At 30.8% G+C, this 21,313-nt stretch overlaps 2 protein-coding genes across 2 annotated transcripts in view; one reads left to right on the top strand and one right to left on the bottom strand.

Moving 5' to 3' along the window:
• Window positions 1–21,313, bottom strand: part of timeout (circadian regulator timeout) — a 1,081,463-nt gene that overhangs the window by 280,746 nt on the left and 779,404 nt on the right. The gene's annotated exons all lie outside the window — the stretch shown is intronic.
• 2mit (leucine-rich repeat-containing protein 2mit) overlaps window positions 1–21,313 on the top strand; it is a 250,101-nt gene that overhangs the window by 5,153 nt on the left and 223,635 nt on the right. The window contains exon 2 of the mRNA XM_075291453.1: window positions 15,897–16,632. The gene's annotated coding sequence lies outside the window, so the exon portion shown is untranslated. The remainder of the gene's footprint in view (window positions 1–15,896; window positions 16,633–21,313) is intronic.

Below are 21,313 nucleotides of genomic sequence, written 5' to 3'. Positions count from 1 at the left end.
TTTAAATAGGAGAAACTTTTAAGACATTTACACCGATTATTCGAATAGCGGACACGCTAGTCTAAGATTCATTTCTGCTTTCTCAATTGGATCACCTTTTTATTTATCTGACGCCATATGCATGTGGTTCATGAACAAATGTACTTGAATTGTGAAAACCATCCAATGGGATTTTCTCGGTGACTACACCCTCACAAAAAATCGCTTCTGTAACATATACTCCCAAACATATTTTGCTTCAAGCATATACATTTTTGGGTATTGCCCAAACATTTATATGTTTGATCTCTACCAATATATAATATGTTTGAAAGCATATTGGTCTAAACAATATATGTTAGGGTAGTCTAAGTTCCAAACATTTTGTATTTTTGCATCCAAATTCAATAATGTTGTCTTCCAAAAAACAATATGTTATTATGTGACCATATAATATGTTTGGATGCATTTTGCACCCAAAAATATTATATGCTTAAAAAAAATTCTCCCAAACAATATTGTGCTCAAAATTTTATTTATTTATTTATATATTTACAATCATAATGAATTATGAAAATAAACAGGTAATATACATAGGTGCTAACAACATAGGTTTTCGACCTCAAAATTTTGTTTCTGCCCAATTGTATATTCCCCAACATCTTTCTCACTTCCACGAGATTTTTTAGTTCTTAGCACCTTTTTCTGTAATACAAACATTGTAGAAGAAATTATTCAATTTTATGATTTTTTTTTATTTTAATTTTACCTTTTGCCGGACGGGGATTCGAACAGCGGACCACACAGTTTGTAAGGATCAAAGAAGTAGCTGATCAATTGCCCAAGGAAAAATAAAATGTTAATTTTGTAATAACAAGCAACAACCACCAACTTAATTCAATATCGCTCCCTGTTAAATAGCGCTCCAAGCTACTAAACACATATATGTTTATAGGCTATTTCTAAATTAATATATGTTTGCATCCAAGCATATTATATTTACAAACATTTTATGTCCCAAACATAATATGTTCTAACATATTAACATATATGTCCCAAACATGTTATGCTAGTTTATGAACATTATATGCTTGCACTCAAAAATATTGTGTTTAAAAGTTTGTGTTCCAAACATATAATGTTTATAGCCAAACATATGAAAAACAGTCTTTTTCATCCGTGTATTCATTAGGTTTGGCATATTTCACAATCACTTAAGGTTAACACTAGTCCTTGGGAATCATTTAATCATTATTCCCAAAAAAAAAAATTGGAAATTCAAATCAATTTTAAGTTTTTGGTTATAAATAAAGTAAAGTAAAGTAAAGTAAAGTAATATTTTTGTGTTTAGCATTCAAACCCGTAAAACTATTTAATTATTTTAATTTGAATTGCGAATACCAAAATTTGGCAAATGTCTAACTTTAAAATACCTTATCCTTACTACACATGGTATATGTAAGGATTTTTCCAAAATTATTTAAAGCAAACGATTGCTATAGTCATTGGCGTATGTAGTTAAGTGTGTGTGTGTGTGTGTTTTCCAATGTCTGTAATTAAAAAAGTTTTAAGTTCAAAGTTCGTATAATTCATATCAGCTTTACCAACTATAGAGAATATGTATTAGTGGCAAAGTTGTATATAGAAAATAATTCTACAAACATTCAACAGCAAAGTGTAATAGAAATAAGCTGCTTTAACTCAAAAATTTGGAGTAACCTTTTTGTATCATTTCTATTTCTGTTTAAAACTTCAAGAGATTTAATAAGAATATAAAATGAAAATAGTTAATCCATATTTTAGTACATTCTAAATTAGATATCTTTTTATTTTAAACATTTTTGCTTACTTCAAATATATGAATGATATTACACACAATTCTAACAAATTTAATATCAATATCAAAAACTAAGATATGTTCTACAAATTAGGTCATAGTATCCCAGCAAAAAAGTACGCCCACAAAAGTAATTCACATTGTTCCTTTTGGATTCTGAAGTGGTGCAAAATAGGATCGGGAGCAATGAACTTTTCATGGGATTGTCGTAGGGCTGAAACAACTTTTTAAGCACTCGCTTGATTGATTGATTTCCATTAATTCTAATACTATTTTAATATTTCGGATTTCATTTAAAATATTAGAAAAAACTTTGAAAATTATACTGTAATTTACTTTTTCAGTTTCTATCCAAAATCTAAGCTCCCCTATAGAAACTATGTGTGTTCTTTATTTTGTCAAATAAACTTCACGCGAAGTGAAAATTAAGCCTTAAGACTGATAAAAAAAAATATTGTCTTAATATGAAGGATTGTGTATCCTAATTTTTGGGACATGCAATTTACACAACATTAAGGATTGAATTAAAGAAGGTTCATAATTTTTATTTTAAAATTTGTTTCATTAAATTTGACATAAATCTTCGAAATTTGCACCCCTTCGTTAAAGTCTCTGAAGTAAGACGAATTTCTCATAATTTCTTCCCGTAAAGTAAAGAAAAATATATTTTATTAACTTTAACTTAACTGGGATATTGAATGTTTGGATTAAAACTAAAAAAAGTTCAAATATAGACCATGACTTATTTTACACCATATACACTGAACAAATATTGACCTAACCCTCTAATGCCCCAATTTTTTTTTGCCAGCTGATTAAATTTTCAATGTTAACGACACAAAAGCAAGAGAACTAAGCAAGAAAAATTTATACGGTAAATTTCAGCATGTGCTGCAAAGCCTCTTGAATAGTTTCAAATAAGTTTTCTTTTTATTTTGCCCATTTTTGTTGTCTTAAGGTGTATTTTACTAAAAGCCTAAAGGCGGGCTTGGGCATTATTTTTGTATTAAGAATGAGACTCGTGAAAGGTACATATACTATTGGGAAATATTGTTTTATTCTCATTAAGTATGAAGTGTTCTAATTAAAACATGTAATAATGATCCAAAAGTAAACTTTATAAGCGAAAAATAGTATACACGTCACAAAGTACGCAAAAAACTTTTAACTCACCAGTTAAAGATTAAGGATTCTGCATCATTGATTCAATGTTTTTTGAAATTAATACCATATTTCATACTCTGAAGGATTTGATACAATTTAGATTAGTACGTGAAACGGCTTGTTAATATGCCGCAAAAAGAGAATGAAAATTCGATGAATGAGATATGTATTCTAATTTTAAATTTGTAGAGACTAGAATTAAAGCTAAATAACTGCAAAAAAACTGTTATTATTTTAAGGGAAGGTCAAAATCTTTGGATACAGGTAAACTTTTTTGAGTACAGAAGAGCATTTTTAATATACAGTAGAAATCGTGTATAAAGACGACCAAATTCGATTCTACGACTTTTTCCTTACATTTCGATTAGTCGATTTTAATCACAATAAAAAGTCGATTAGGCGATGTTTACTAATATCAAAAAAGGGATTAGTCGATTTGACTTTATTTTCAAAAAATTCCAAAGTTAATTGCTCGACTTTAAAGACTACAAAAATCGACTTCATCTTTTATCCATAAAACAAGAAGTTGATTTCCGAATTGTCAATGGTCTATCTTAAAGCAGCCTTATGACACCGTGACTTGATTATCAGAGAGTTTGCATAATTTTTTTGTTTTTTATTTCTTTTTGAATAATATGTTCTTTAATTAACACATTACACGTTACAAGTACTCAGGCTGACGACGTTAAGTCATAGCCGTAAAATCTTTATTTAATGTATTATATCAATCAAATTTTTTAAACATTGAATTATATAGATGAATTTATAAATAATAAAGATTCAACTAACTACTAAAAATGGAAAAAGGGCTAGTTAGCTGTACTAAATACTTTAAAAAATGGAAAATTAATATTAATGCAAGCTATTTATCTCCTTTTAATAAGTCACCTAAGCGCCTTCCTGCTTGTGACATATCGATTTGCGATGATCAAATTCCAATTCTTGATGAGGTGAAATACTTAGGAATTCATCTGGATAAAAATTGACGTTTGACAAAAAAGGCTCAAAAATATTAAAGTCTTTTGTCCATTACTATCGTTCACATCTCAACTTTAGAAACAAGAACCTAAAATGTATGCCTATAATTAGACCAACGCCAACTTTTGCATGTCCCTTGTAGTATAAAGCAGCAAAATCACACACCAAGAAGTTATAGGTAGTTCAAAACAAATGCCTTAAAATTATCAATAATCTTCGTTGGAGATATCCAACAGAACTTCTGCACCTACACCCTCAAAAAAAATTGCTTCTCTAACATATGTTCCAAACATATTTTGCAGGAAGCACATATATTATTGTATTTTGCCGAAACATAATTATGTTTGTTTTATGTGAACATATTATATGTTTGGAAGCATTTTGAGCCCAAAAATATTATATTCTGGGAATAATTTTCTCCCAAAATAGATTGTGCTAAAAAAATAAAAATTATTTCTGTCTAATTGCATATTCCCTCACATCTTTCTCACTTCCACGAGATTTTTTAGTTCTTAGGACCTTTTTCTGTAATACAAAGAATGCTGAAGAAATTATTCAATTTTACTTTTCGCCTGGACGGAGAATCGAACCGAGGACCATACAGTTTGTAAGCCAACACAATATCCACTGGGCTACGTAGCTGTTATAGTCACCAATAGACAATTATCGTTATAAGTTAAATTTATATAGCATAGTTTGCAACGCCCACGAGCCGATACAAACAAAACATTATTCAACAGAAACATACATTTATTGGCCACGTTGAGCAATCCTTGGATTCAATCCTTGCTCCGACCGAACACCATTTTTTTTTTAATTTATATATTACTAAATAAAATGTTTACAATGAAACTTCGAAATGTGTGTTATTAAAGATTTACAGTCAGAAAAGAACAGTGCTTGATATAAACGAAATGAACTGAGCTTTTAGATAAAATATCTTTTTATTGCAAAAATAACAAGTTTGTAACAAAAATTGTTTTTGGTATAAAAGTTTGAAATTTTCGATGAAATTCAAAAACTCTAACAAAAGAAGAAAGTCGAGTATAAAAATAAATAGGTTTACAATATAAACATAAATTTATTTAGGCGTGAATTATTTTTTACTATCATTTAACACCATTTAAAATTGATCGTATTTAGAAATACAAATAAATATGAATATTTATTAACGAATAATTTTGTACTTAATTTCATTTTTACTTTTAAGGTATTAGGTTGGCATTATCGCTCTAAAATGGTAATGTTTTCACGTTTTCTTTTCTTTAATAATTTGTTTTAAAGAAAATAAATATTTTCAATTGTTGCTTTGAATCATTCCCCACCAAGTTAGAATACAATTTGCCATAAAAGGTAGATTATTCTGCTTTTAAAGATTCGAGTTTTGCCCCTAAAATGAAAAATACTTTTAGCGCAAAACTCGAACTTATGTTATTGCCCGCTTTATTTTTGAAAGTTTCCGTCAACTCCTCTTGGACTACTTATTTTCAACTCAACTCCTATTGGACCACTGTTTTTTTTTGTTTTTTTTTTTGTTTTTTTTTTTTTATTTCCTTCTTCCTAAGTTGTGCCCATAATGCCAAAATGATAAACAAAACACATGTCCACACATGCTCAAATTGCTGCTCTCAAAGCAAAAACACATGCTGTTTTTTTAAATGGTTATTCTCTTTACTCCGAACACGCAATTTAATATTCAAATTGAATAATATTTAGACTTAAGCATATCAAATTTTTGGCGAAGCCGTATTAACATCATACGCGCATAGCCAAAACAAATGAACACATAAAACAGTTCACCGAAACAACATACAAACAGTTACACAGAAATTGCTCTCTTTTATTCTCTGGCTGTGTTATATTGATATCTTTCGTCAACCCTCCCGGTTTCCATATCTAGTTCTTTCTCTATACTCTCTCTCTCTCTCTCTCTCTGTCGCTCCCTGAATAAAACATATATATGTTTGCTCTAACTTGGTATATTTTTATATGTTTACATTCACACATATTATTTTTATGAAACATTCTTGTCCCAAACATATTATATTCTAACATATTAACATATGTGTCCCAAACATTTAATGCTAGTTTAGGAACATTACATTTTTGCACTTAAATATATTGTGTTAAAAAATTGTGCCCGAAACACATTTTGTTTATATCGGAACATATGAAAAACATATTTTTCTAACAGTGTACGTACTCGATATGAGAACATCTCTGATTTGATGAAACGAATCAGTCAAAACTACGAGTACTACCATACAAACACACAGTCCTCTTATTCCTTGAGAAGGGGTTGTAGAGAATTATCACAATAATATTACTGAATAACATTCACCAAATATAAAGTGCAATATATATTTCTGTTTACGCTTTTGTAAAATTTTCCTATATATTGTTGCTTTCCATTTGTATTTGAACTTCTTCTCCAGTCTCATATAAAGATTTTACCCCTATTTTCCTTTGAAAAGATTTGTAAAATGCGCTAATCATAAAATAAAAATTCCATCACTCGCTGTAATATATATACACAGAAAAAAATATCACCAAAATGTTTCCAATTAAAAAGCTGATTGAAGTTGAAAATTTTTTCAATTAATAAATTACCCAGCAAAAAAGCGTCGCCAAAAAAGTAATGAAAATTTTCTTTTTGGATCCGCAAGTTGCGATATTTTGTCAAATAAATAATTTTTATAACTTTTTATAATTTTTATTGGATTCTAACGCTCGTCGGAAACGTTTGACCTCAAATATTTTCAAAAATTCACAATTTTTTCGGATTGGATTTAGCATTTTTTGTCGATTTAAATTTAAATTTAAATGATTTGTACCATTTTATGAATTCTTACTCTTTGAAGCAAAAAAAGTAAAAATTACCCATTGAAAGTATGAAAAACCAAGTTATAAAAAATTTAATCAAAACAACCTTCTGGGTAGTTAAAATAAAGAACATCATTGGGAGTGCATCCTCTGAAAGTGCTTTTAAAGTTGTGCCTTTACACTGAAAAAACAGCATACTCGGTTCCAAAGATTTTGTCTTTACTTTAAAAAATTTGGTATTGATTCCGAGCCAAAGAAGCGGAGAATACAAGTAAGGATACTTTTAAGACACAATTCTGTTTTAAATTTAGGTTTTGTGTACTTGCTTCTAGGAAGCAAATTTAAATTTTTCGCTTTCTCAGCTTTTTTTCTTCATATGCTATCAAAGTCCTTTAAAAGCGAGTTAACGGCAACTTTATTTTCCAAATTAGGACTCGACTTCCAGTAGAAATTATGCTATGTTTGAAGTAAAAAACTTTTTTAAAATAAAGTTTTGAAAAACATGTCCTATATTTGAACGATTTTTTGCTTTGTAGTCAAGATGCAGAAATACAACAAATTTAAAGACAATTTCATTAAATTTAAAGAATTTTTATGAATTATTAAAGTCAAGTTGACCTTAGCCTATAAATTTTTTCTTTCATGTTAAGATACCCATTTTTAAGTCAAATCACTTAATTATAAGGACAAAACGACTTCATTGAAAAGTTTATCTACTTTTGGACAAGGAAAATAACTTTATTTTAGAAAAATGCGTCTTCTATGCTAAGCAAAATGTGTATTCGTGTTTTAAAGACATGAAATCTTTGGCCTCACGACAATATTTTTTTCAGTGTAGAAGAACTTCCAAATTTTTTTGCTGGGTAATTGATACAATTAACTTTTTAATGAAGATAGAAAAATTAAGCTAATTATGTCAATGATTAAACATTTTAAAATTTTTAATTAAAAAATTAATTGATACAATTAACTTTTTAATCAAACTCGGAAGTGATCGACGTTTTTTAATTTTTAACTAAAAGTTTATATCAAACTATCAATTTTTAATCAAACTAAAAACACTAAGTCAGTTAAGAAAGTAATTGAAAATAGTTACGTTGGCAATGGATAAAATTAATTGAGTTTGGTATTCAACATCAATTAAATTTTTAATTGAATCAATTAAAAAATTAATTGAAAATTTTTAATAAAATCAATTAATTTTTTAATCAAGTATTTTTTTAATTTCCACTTAAAACTGTGATTGATACTATAATTTTCATGATTGAAGACATTTCAATTAAAAAATGAATTAGGTTAGGTTAGGTTATGTGGCAGCCCGATGTATCAGGCTCACTTAGACTATTCAGTCCATTGTGATACCACAGTGGTGAACTTCTCTCTTATCACTGAGTGCTGCCCGATTCCATGTTAAGCTCAATGACAAGGGACCTCCTTTTTATAGCCGAGTCCGAACGGCGTTCCACATTCCAGTGAAACCACTTAGAGAAGCTTTGAAACCCTCAGAAATGTCACCAGCATTACTGAGGTGGGATAATCCACCGCTGAAAAAAATTCTTGGTGTTCGGTCGAAGCAGGAATCGAACCCACGACCTTGTGTATGCAAGGCGGGCATGCTAACCATTGCACCACGGTGGCTCCCAAAAGAAAAAATTAATTGGATCAATTAATTTCGTGATTGAATCAGAACAAAATTTTTTTGTGTGTACATAAGATCTCGAAAATATGTATATAGCATTAAAAAAAAACTACTAATAAAGATGAATTTACAAATTGAAAAAAATTGAATAGTTATAATTTCCAACCTATCTGATAGAAGAGCTCAACCTCTTCAGTTTTTAATTAAATTTTCTCCAGCCCATTTAAATTTTCCCAAATTTTTATTCTCAGTATGTCTCAAAAATTTTATGAACTAAACGTGGGTATACATTTCAGTGACGTAGTTGTTAATGTGGTAATGAATTAGCGCCAATGATTTTATTTTTATTTTTTTTTTTTGCTTTTTAGAAGGGAGAATTTCGTAAATAAAAATTCTCGTTAATTTCACAAGGCATTAAAGAAATCCTAAAAAAAAGAAATAGAGTCTAGTTCAATATTTGACATACAATTACGACGTATTTTACCATACGCCAAAAACGTCGTAAACATTCGTAAAATACTTAGTTTTTCACAAAATAAGAATTTGAATTGTATACGTTTTTTAATTTGAATTGTATATAGTTTTGTATACATATAATATAATTCAGCAATCTGGCAGGAACTAGGGGCCCTTATCTATCGCGGGGCCCTGGGCACGTGCCCACAGTGCCCAGTGGAAAAGGGGTCTGGTTGCAATCAGACATTTTTCAAATGCCGGATTCGTGGCAAAAATATTATTATGAAAAATTCTTCAATATGGCGTTTTCATACTAAGGGATATTAAAAAAAAAGTTTGAAATCAAATCTAAGTATCCTGTAACATTGACATTTTGACATTTACGTTTTTTTACAGATATATGATGTTTTCGACGTTTACAACTTTTCGACAGTAGGAAATCCAAACACTTGCTATTTTTCCATAAAACAGTTTACATTTTGTGTCCGTCCAACTAGGCTTTCGGCAGTTTATGTTACCTTTTAAAGGTTCCATTTTCGAACAAGAGCTTGAAGGGTGTAATATTTAAATAAAAAACAAGTAAGGAAAGTCTAAAGTCGGGCGGGCCGACTACATTATACCCTGCACCACTTTGTAGATCTAAATTTTCGATACGATATCACATCCGTCAAATGTGGTGGGGGGCTATATATAAAGGTTTGTCCCAAATGCATATAATTTAAATAACAATCGATCTGGACAGAATTTGCTAGACTTCACCAATATCTATAGACTCAAAATTTAAGTCGGCTAATGTACTAGGGTGGAACACAATGTTAGTAAAAAAAATAAATCTGAAGCAATTTTAAGGAAACTTCGCAAAAGTTTATTTATGATTTATCGCTCGATATATATGTATTAGAAGTTTAGGAAAATTACGAGTCATTTTTACAAGTTTTCGACTAAGCAGTGGCGATTTTACAAGGAAAATGTTGGTATTTTGACCATTTTTGTCGAAATCAGAAAAACATATATATGGGAGTTATATCTAAATCTGAACCGATTTCAACCAAATTTGGCACGCATAGCTACAATGCTAAATCTACTCCCTGTGCAAAATTTCAACCAAAATTGGCCAAAACTCTGGCTTTTAGGACCATATTAGTCCATATCGGGCGAAAGATATATATGGGAGCTATATCTAAATCTGAACCGATTTCAATCCAATTTTGCACACTTGACTATACTACTAATTGTACTCCTAATGAAAAATTTCAACCAAATTCGGCCAAAAATCTGGCTTCTGGGGGCCATATAAGTTCATATCGGGCGAAAGATATATATGGGAGCTATATCTTAATCGGAACCGATTTCAATCAAATTTTGCACGCATAGCTACAATGCTAAATCTACTCCCTGTATGATTATATCGACTCAGGGACACACCCTGAGCATTATTGCCAAAGACACCATGTGTCTATCTCGTCTCCTTCTGGGTGTTACAAACATATGCACTAACTTATAATAAGTTTTGATAAAGTATATCCAAATTTTATAAATTTTTGGCCTCACTGAAGATATTTTAATGCAAGATTTTAATTTACTATCAAACATCATAAAAATAAAAACTATCAAATATGATGTCCCCAATTTATTTTATACACAAAGTTTTATTTACCTTGTGGTCAATAAATAATTTCGATGATTGTAGTCTATGCAGGTCAAATTCACAAAATCCAAATACAATCACCTTTAACCTTTTAAAGTTTGTCCATTGTAGACCATAAATATCGCCCGCCCCCACCACACTACCCATTTAGGTTTACACTTTCACAAAGTATGACCCTCTTTCACACTTAATCAATGTTTGCTTTACCATTGTATATAACTGGGGATATTGCAACAATAAAATCTCTGGCATACTTTTAGGCATTGTCATATTGTCAGTTCAACCAATATTGGATATACGAGTACATATTTGATTGGGACTCACTGCTTTTGGAGATCTATTTTTAGTGCCATTAAAAGATTGTAGATAAAATAAATCATTATCACAAAAAGCCTGTGAACTCTTCTAGTCTTTTGTCGCCAAAATTGTTCCGCATGTTTGCCTATTTGTGTACACATAAACGATATACTCGTCCACATTTACAAAAATATTTCGAATGAGTTGTTTGGGACTCCCTCCCCCTCTCCTGCCTGGTGAATCTGCTAATTGTCACAAAAACAAAGCATTAACATATTCTGTAGAACATGCCATCGATATCTAGATTAATTTTGAGTTGAGTATTTAAAGGATACATTTCCTTTAGATACAAACGACCCCCTTATGGATGGATGTTTGGCGTGCGTCTACGATCTCCTTTCCTCAGTATGGCATGGATGAAAGGAGTCTCATGTTTGCCTGTTGGGTGGTTAGCCTTCACAAAAACTCTCGTTTTTTACTCTTTAATGAGCCCAGCCAGACAGCCTGGCTGCTTACGATTTGCTTTGCCGCCGCCTGATTGTAGGCCATGTTTTAAGCAAGAAACAGAACGTTATGAACTCACTTGTAATGCTATGGGTTGGAAAAAGGACTTAGTCACAAACCTACACACACACACATACGCACATGCCCATAGAATCGCGTTCATCGAACCACTGACGAAGAAGCAGAAGTGTTGTGACTATACGAGTAAATGCGAAAAGTGTGGAATCGGAGGGAAAATTACAAAACTGTAAATTTTCCAGGAAAGCTTCCGCTTGAAATGACACATTCTACAGACAAAAAATAGCAACAAAAATATACACAGGCATCCAACCAACAAGCCATTCAACTTTTGGATGATCGCAAAAGTGTTTTTGCCATCCATGCCATATAAATTCTAAATGGTGAGACTTAAAGAATTCGCAATGGCTTTAAAGAGACCTCTATGCGATGTGCATTTAATGGAAGGGAAATCGAAATATTTTTCATTCGATGGTATTTGAGTCTAAAAAAATTATGAAAATATTTTTTAGTTCTACAAATTAGTTAAGTTGAAAAACAAAAAGTATTCGTGTTGAACAATGCACCTTTCTACACTCAAAAAAATTGACCATCTCTAAGGATTCTTGTATTGATTTCCATCCAAAAATGCGGCCGCTTTACATTAAGGCCAGTTTCTAGAGTGACAGGTTCGCTTCGGTACAGTGTTAGCCCGATATTTCAGACTGAGTGTTGGCCGATTCTACGTTTAGCTCAATGACAAGGGGTCTCCTTTTTATAGGGCCGCTTGGAGAAGCTTTTAAACACTCAAAAACGTCACCAGCATTACTGAGAGGGGATAACCACTGCTGTCAAACTTTTTGGTGTTCGCTCGAAACTGGGGTTGAACCCACGACCCTATGTATGCAAGGCGGGCATGTTAACCATTGGACCACGGTGATATATACACTGAAAAAAATATTGACCTGATATGAAAGATTATGTAGTGTAAATATTAGGAAAACTAATTTACCAAATATTATCCCTTAAATGGGCACTGTATCTTTTAAGATACAACCAGAAAAAAGGTTCGTACGTCTTAAAATTTTAAGCGAATTCGTTAAAATCAAGTTTAATCCATTGAGAACATCATAACGCTATTTTTAAAGGTATATTTTTTTCAGAAAGTTTGTAGTGAAAATTGAAAATCAAATTTTAGAAAAAAAAAAAATCAAAAAATCTGCAAATTGGAAGTTAAATAAAAATTTTAATTAAAAGAAAGTTTATAATCTTTGTTTCAAAAATTTTTCTCACTAAATTTAGGACACACATTTTGAAAATTTGCGTCCTTTCGTTAATGTTTCATATATTTAAACTTAGGTAAATTTTCCTTAAAGTAAAGAAACACATTTTTGATTTAAAGAAATCGTCCTTAAAATAGCTGAAGTATTGAATCTTTAGATTAAAGATAAAAACGCTAAAACTTATTTTAAGGATTTGGTGTCTTTGGTTTAAAGTTTTTTTGGAATTAAAAAAATATTTTTTTACTTCGAAGTATCCGTCATAATTTGGAGTTTTAAACTGGCATTTGTTTGTACGTGAATAGCTTAATTAATATTCCGGAAAAATAGAACGAAAATTCGATAAATGAGATCTGTATCCTAATTTTAATTATATAGATCCTAAATTTAAAGCCAGATATGTCGCAAAAAAAATTCTTTATTTTAAGCCAAAGATGCGGCTTGGAATCAATACCAAAATCCTTAAAGGAAGGTCAAAATCTTTGGATCCAAGTAAATTTTTTTGAGTGTATTTAAAACAAAAACACTTAAGTTTTTTTTTTGAAAAAAATGTGGTATGCTGATGTTTTTTACCAATTTGCATATTATATATTTTTTCGGAGGAATCGGTGATCTTGTGCATTTAAGGGTTAAGGACAAATTTCTTTCAAATAATGAAATTTTACCTAACAGAAGGTTTATAATCTTTGCTTCAAAAAAAATTTCCCATGATGAGTGTTTCAAAACTTCTCTAAGCGATTTCGACGCAATGTGAAATGCTGCTTGGACTCGGCTATAAAAAAAGGTCTGCTAGCATTGAGCTAAACATAGAATCGGGCTGCAGAACTGAGGTATCACAATGGACTGGATAGTCTAAGTGAGGCTGAAATAATAGGCCTTCATATATAGGTCATTACATATTTTGAGGATTTGCATCTTTGGATTAAAATAAAATAAGAAATCGTGTTTTACATTGAAATATCTGTTATAATTTCGATTATTAAAACTTTTTTAATATATCACAAAAAGAGAATTATAGTTTTCTCCTTTAGATTTGAGTTTTGCCTACTTGATATTGCATAGAAAAAATGTCACCAAAATATTTATAAAAGATGATTGAGTTTGCACTGAAAAAAATATTTACGTCATATTAAAGATTACCAACCTAAATTTTAAGATGCGCAATTTACAAACTATTAATGAAAAATTCAATTAAAATAAAGAAAATTTAATTAAAATTAAGTTTACAATTTTTTCTTCAAAAATTGTTTTCATTAAATTTACGACACAAGTTTTGGAAATTTGCTTCCCATGTCTTTAACTAAGGCAAAGTCGCATGACTTTAAACTAAGGCAAATTTTCTCTAAAATAAAGAAGCACATTTTTGATTTAAAGAAATCGTCTTTAAAATAACTGAAATATTGAATCTTTAGATTTAATATAAAAACGCTTTAAATAACATTGAGGATTTAGCATCTTTGGTTTATCTTAATTAATAATTAATTTTTAATTTTATTTGAACTATCGGTTAAAATTTGACATTTGTTTGTAAGTGAATAGCTTTATTAATATACAGCGAAAAGAGAATGAAAATTCGATAAATGAGATCTGTATCCTAATTTTAATTTTATTGATCCTACATTTTAAAGCGAGATAGGTCGCTAAAAATGTCTTTATTTTAAAGAAGCCGTATCTTTGGCTCGGAATCAATACCAAAATCTTTGGATTAAAGTAAACTTTTTGTTGAGTGTACACACGATACAAATTTAAAAGAGAATTCTCCTCTTCCTTGGCTCGGAATCAACACCACAATCATTAGTGTAAAGACAAAATCTTTTGAACCGGTCAAACTTTTTCAGTGTAGGCAAAATCATGCGTTTGGACGTAAGAAGCATTGATATCAGGCGATCATGCAAATAAAAATCTTCAACATGAAACTTTACAATATTAATGAATATTTAAAAACTACCTTATCGGGACATGAGTAAGAACTTGATTATAGGATTTGTAATATTACAAATATTTTTCAATGATAAAATCACCACACACATAAAAATAGAGTTAAGTGAGATCGCTCTTCCTCCAGTTCCTTTGTCGCATAAAATCAAACCAGTATGCTTATATCATTAAATTTTGTAATGCAAATTTGTTTATGTTATTCAGTTTCCCATCAATATTGCAAAATGTCTTGAGACAGCCATTTAATTCACTGGGTAATGGTGTTTTTCTTTCTTCTCTATTACACTAGGCAACAAATAACAAACTTTTCTCTGTGAATTGTTTCTAGCATATTTTTTCTTATTGATTATGACCTACTAAACACGAAAATGATTTTTAAAAAATTTTCTGTCGATTGGTTTTCGAGATATAATTTTTTAATTTTTTTTTTTTAATTTTTGGAGGTACACCTACAATTTTGAGCATATCTTTCGTTTTCTTTGACCTTTTTGATCCTAATACTACTCAAATTAAAGAAAATTGAGCCGTCTACAACTCATTCTCAGAAAATTTTCAAATCGGGTAAGTAGTTTGGATGTTAGCGGCTTAAAAAGGTAAAAAAAACGGCGTTTTTTAAGTAAAAATGTGGCAAAAAAACATATAAAAATTCATATAAAATATAAAAAACTTTCTAACGGCAATTTTTTGTTTTTTACGTGTAGCTAGAATTTTTACAAAGAAATTAAGCCCTTACTTTTTGTTGTCAGATTTTGTTAAGTAAGGGCTTAATTTCTTTGTAAAGATTCCAGCTACACGTAAAAAAACAAAAAATTGCCGTTTTTTTATATTTTATATGAATTTTTATATGTTTTTTGCCACATTTTTACTTAAAAAACGCCGTTTTTTTACCTTTTTAAGCCGCTAACATCCAAACTACTTACCCGATTTGAAAATTTTCTGAGAATGAGTTGTAGACGGCTCAATTTTCTTTAATTTGAGTAGTATTAGGATCAAAAAGGTCAAAGAAAACGAAAGATATGCTCAAAATTGTAGGTGTACCTCCAAAAATTAAAAAAAAAAAAATTAAAAAAATTATATCTCGAAAACCAATCGACAGAAAAAAGAAACGATTCACAAAATGGTTGTTGGCTAGTGTTATCTGAATAAAAAATTTACTAAAATTCTCCATTTGTTGTTGTTTCCTCCCTTTCCTATATGCAAAGTCGTTACGTTGTATTCTCATGTACATTATAAAACATGAAGCGTTCATTTGCCATTATAAAACATGAGACACCTAAAAGTATGCTATAAATAAAACGCCTAAATGATAGGCCATAAATAAAAAATAAATACTAAAGAAAATGTCTACTTTCGCAGTAAAACGTTTAAGAAGTAAATCAACATGAAAGTTTAAAAGTACGCCAGCAGCAGCAGCAGCAGAACAACAACAATGACAACATCTAAAAATATCTTTGAACAAAAAAAGTTATAACCGACTTTTGAAAAACAAAGTAACAAAATTTCAAAAAAGTGAAAAGTTTTAATTTGTCAAAAAACGACGAAGAAGCAGAAGAAGAGACCACCGTGAAAAATTTAAACAAATTGTAAAGGAAACAAAGAAAGTTATCGACAAGCCCATAAGGAAAACAAAACCAAATCAAGAAGGAAAAAGTAACGCAAAAACTTAGTGACTGTAAATTCAGCCTAAAGATATTCTACAAAATTGTGTTGCTTCCTCATTTACCAGTAAATAGGAAAAACAACTCAAAAAATTTCGAAAAAAAAACGAAAATCTTTGAAAACTTTCTTTTTGAATAAGGTGTCTGTCTTCATCTACCATAATATCCTAGCCGGCTAGAAACTTGGTGACAAATAATACACAGATAGCTTTACCGTGCACTGAATGTATATGAACCAAAAATAAGATAAAAATAAAGAAGAAAAAATTAATCTTCTTGCTGCTTTCACTATTTGGACTTCTGTGAAAGACTTAAGCTCAGCATCAACATCATCATAGAACCATCAACAGTTCCAGGAAAAAAGAACTAACATTGGTTTTCAATATCATCTCCAAGAAAGAAACACTGGCTCTATAGAGGATTATGTTAATTAGGTAAGTTTGTATTTTTTTTGCTTTTATCCCAAAAATTGTTGCTGTTAGACAGCTACTGCTACTTATTTCATTGGAATTTTGTTTCGTAGCAGCTTTGTTTTTGTTGATTTTTCACTTTTCATCTTCCACTACGTTGTCATTTTCGTATTTGCCAAATCCTTAGGCTGGGGGAAAGCTGATGAGACTGAGAGATATGGAGGGCGTGTCGACAAAGATTTAATATTCTCGTGTATATTTTCTTTTGATTAATTTTTAATTCTGCCCAGCCAAGTTGTATTTATATGGTCAATTTACATTTAAATTGTCCTTATTTAATATGAATGCAGCGAGGGTGTTTTTTAACATAGGCCAGTCAGTCTCATTTATTCTATCATCATTTATCGTGGTAAACTAATTGCATGGGCAGGCTGGAGATTGCAATGAAAGTTTAAAACCTCTCTTTAAAAAAAAATATATGTATATTTTTCTTGTACCGTATAAGGGCAAACATTATTTAGTGGATATTCTTGGGCAAATCTCAGTAAAAAAATGTACTTTTACCTATCTTCGCTAAAAGTAAAGACAATTTTTGGGAAGTCATCCAGCTTTAAAATTGGGTTAAATAAAATTAAAATTTACAAACAGATCTCATTTACCGAATTTTCCAATATATTTATACCCTGCGCCACACTGTGGAACAGGGTATTATAAGTTAGTGCATATGTTTGTAACACCCAGAAGGAGACGAGATAGACACTTGGTGTCTTCGACAATAATGCTCAGGGTGGGTCCCTGAGTCGGACCGTCCGTCCGTCTGTCTGTGAACACATTTTTGTGATCAAAATCTAGGTCGCAATTTAAGTCCAATCGCCTTCAAATTTGGCACATGTTCCTAATTTGGGTCAGAATAGAACCCTATTGATTTTGGAAGGAATCAGTTCGGTGTACAATTAGTAGTATAGTCAAGTGTGCAATATTTGATTGAAATCGGTTCAGATTTAGATATAGCTCCCATATATATATCTTTCGCCCGAAATATGGTCCTAAAAGCCAGAGTTTTGGCCCAATTTGGTTGAAATTTTGCACACAAATTATGCACACAAATTATGCGTGCCAAATTTGGTTGAAATCGATTCAGATTTAGATATTGCTCCCATATATATCTTTCGCCCGATATGGACTAATATGGTCCTAGAAGCCAGAGTTTTGGCCCAATTTGTTTGAAATTTTGCACTAGAAGTACAATTAGTAGTGCAGTTAAGTGTGCCAAATTTTATTGAAATCGGTTCAGATTTAGATATAGCTCCCATATATATCTTTCGTCCGATATGGACTAATATGGTTCTAATAGCCAGAGTTTTGGCCCAATTTGGTTGTAATTTTGCACAGGGAGTAGATTTAGCATTGTACCTATGCGTGCCAAATTCGATTGAAATCGGTTCAGATTTATATATAGCTCCCATTTATAGCTTTCGCCCGATTTACACTCATATGAGCACAGAGGGCAATTTTTAACTCCGATTTAGTTGAAATTTTGCATAGGGAGTAGAATTAGCATTGTAGCTATCCGTGCCAAATTTGGTTGAAATCGGTTCAGATTTAGATATAACTCCCATATATAAGTTTTTCTGATTTCGACAAAAATGGTCAAAATACCAACATTTTGAAAAATCGCCACTGCTGAGTCGAAAAGTTGTAAGAATGACTCTAATTTTCCTAAACTTCTAATACATATATATCAAGCGATAAATCATAAATAAACTTTTGCGAAGTTTCCTTAAAATTGCTTCAGATTTAAATGTTTCCCATATTTTCTACTAACATTGAGTTCCACCCTAGTGCATTAGCCGACTTCAATTTTGAGTCTATAGATTTTGTAGAAGTCTATCAAATTCTGTCCAGATCGATTGATATTTAAATTATATGTATTTGGGACAAACCTTTATATATAGCCCCCAACACATTTGACGGATGTGATATGGTATCGAAAATTTAGATCTACAAAGTGGTGCAGGGTATAATATAGTCGGCCCCGCCCGACTTTCCTTACTTGTTTTAATATAGTAATAGTTACAACTGCTGGATTTTTTCGAACCAGAATTTATTTCGGCTACAGCGACGAAAACCGCCTCGTCTTTTAACTCCATCGGCTCAATTTTTGGCTTCCTCATAAGAACGAAATGCGTCGTCGATCGGTGTATGTGGCAATGTCTGAACTAGTCGGGTAGGACTTCCCATTTCAGTGTTTTCAAATACATTTTTACTGATTTTGCCAAATGTGGCTGAGCATGATCGTTCCTCAAACTCTCTTCCTGTGGAAGAATTCTGCCAAACATTGTAGAATTTTTACTGTGTGGCAGATTGGTAAATTCTTGATGTTTTGGTAGATTTTCCAATTTCTTCTTCTACAGCTACTGAAATTTTCTATATATAGAAATATTTTACTTCTGTTTTCTATAGAAATTTTAACAAAATATTCTATATAAATAAAATTTTGAAAAAAAATTTCTATAGAAATAAAATTTTGAAAAAACTTTTTGTATAGAAATAAAATGTTGACAAAATTTTCTATAGCAATGAAAATTTCACAAAATTTTCTATAGAAATAAAATGTTGACAAAATTTTGTATAGAAATAAAATTTGCATCACTCCTTAAGGTGTGATGCGAATTCAGTATTTTGTATGTGAATTAAGAAAATTTGTGATATTTTGACAAATAAACAATTTTGCAGTTTTTTTTGTAATTTTTAATGCATTATAACGTTTGTCTGGAACGTTTTACATCAAATAATTTTACAAATTCGCAATTTTTCTAGAAAATTTAAATAATTTGTACCATTTTATTGATTCTTAATCTGTTTTTAGACTATTTTAAACAAAATAAAATTAAATTTTCCATTAAAAATATGAAAACAGCGATTTATAAAAAAATTAAATCAAATGAACTTCCTGTGCAGTTAAAATAAAGAACATCTTTGGGAGGACATTTTTGGATGTGCTTTTAAAGTTGTGCCTTTAGAAGAACTTCCAAATTTTTGCTGGGTAGCTGATAAGAGCGCATGTGTGATGTATGGATCTTAACGTAGCAAAGTAGATAAGAGATAGTTATGTGCTACGATCAGTTGGTCTGATGCACAGGAAGAATATTTTTGTAAATAAATTAGTTAGGTTAGGTTAGGTTAGGTGGCAGCCCGATGTATCAGGCTCACTTAGACTATTCAGTCCATTGTGATACCACATTGGTGAACTTCTCTCTTATCACTGAGTGCTGCCCGATTCCATGTTAAGCTCAATGACAAGGGACCTCCTTTTTATAGCCGAGTCCGAACGGCGTTCCACATTGCAGTGAAACCACTTAGAGAAGTTTTGAGACCCTCAGAAATGTCACCAGCATTACTGAGGTGGGATAATCCACCGCTGAAAAATTTTGTGGTGTTCGGTCGAAGCAGGAATCGAACCCACGACCTTGTGTATGCAAGGCGGGCATGCTAACCATTGCACCACGGTGGCTCCCAAATAAATTAGTATCAAAAGAATATTCATCTTGTTTTGGTTGGTACTCAAACAGGTTGAATTACATGAAATCTATAAAACAGAACCCGACCGAATCTCAAATCTTACAATCAACAAAATTAGACACACTTATGCTAAAAATTTAATGTTAATGAATTTAATTTCTTTTTCAACGTAAAAGCTAACTAATTGTATTTTATTTAAAATTTCCATGTTTTAAATTTGAGTACCACCGATGTTTTTTCTTTCTGTCCTATAGACATTTTCATTTCTGCTTCGCCATAGGAAGCAATTTAAGAGAAAATAAGAAATAATTCGGCCTGCTGCTTCGTGTTTTTTTTTTTTTTTTCATTTATTTTTTTACTTTACAAGATTATGCCATTCAGTGTTTCCCAATAGATGATATAAAAATATTAAGCATATAGTCAGGATAATAGGGCTGAACTTTATAGTTTTGTAAAAATCAAGAGGAACATGATGGATTAGTGATAGAAAATATATCAAAGGTATGGGGCGAAATGCCAAATTCTTTGGGAATCCCTGCCCTAGTTGGTTTCCATGGCGTCTTGTTGAGCCACCAATTCCCTTTGGCTTTAAAAATTAAATATGTAAATTCTTTTCGGTACTGGCATTTCAATAATTTTTCATAATTAATAATTCCAAATAGCCTTCTGTGTTATTAAATGGATGTACAGAATTTGAATAGGAGAGGCCGAATGACAGTTTAAATATTTGATTTGAGTTATATGGCAAATTTTCTACTCCATGGAAACGCAAAACTCTAAATAATGGTGCATTTTCACGTGTCATCTTTATTTAAATTTGAAAGGCAGATGAAATGATTGCTTACAAATTTACACTCTAGGAAAATGGCAGGATGCAACCTGGCACTGCTCATTAAACGAACAAAAAAAATCCAATCTGTAGGAATAATTAATGACTTCGTAGAACATCAAATTTCATAAATTTTCTTTTATCCGGCTTTGTAACGAGAAGGAATATTCGTGATTTCATTGCTATCTTGACTTTGGGAAATATAAGACAAGTGCTTTTTGTTTTGTTTTAATTTATTTCTGTTTTTTATGGTGGTGTGATTTGAGGATTTTTTTAATTGGAATATATCTCTAGGAATTGAAGAGAGTATAACAATGTACCAAAAAGAAAAAAAAACACATTTCGGTTTTGTAA

The sequence above is a fragment of the Haematobia irritans genome, chromosome 1 (genome assembly GCF_050003625.1).
Source record: "Haematobia irritans isolate KBUSLIRL chromosome 1, ASM5000362v1, whole genome shotgun sequence".
Lineage (NCBI taxonomy): Eukaryota > Metazoa > Arthropoda > Insecta > Diptera > Muscidae > Haematobia > Haematobia irritans.
The sequence above is the reverse complement of the archived record's forward strand: the minus strand, read 5'-3'. Positions and strand labels throughout refer to the sequence as shown.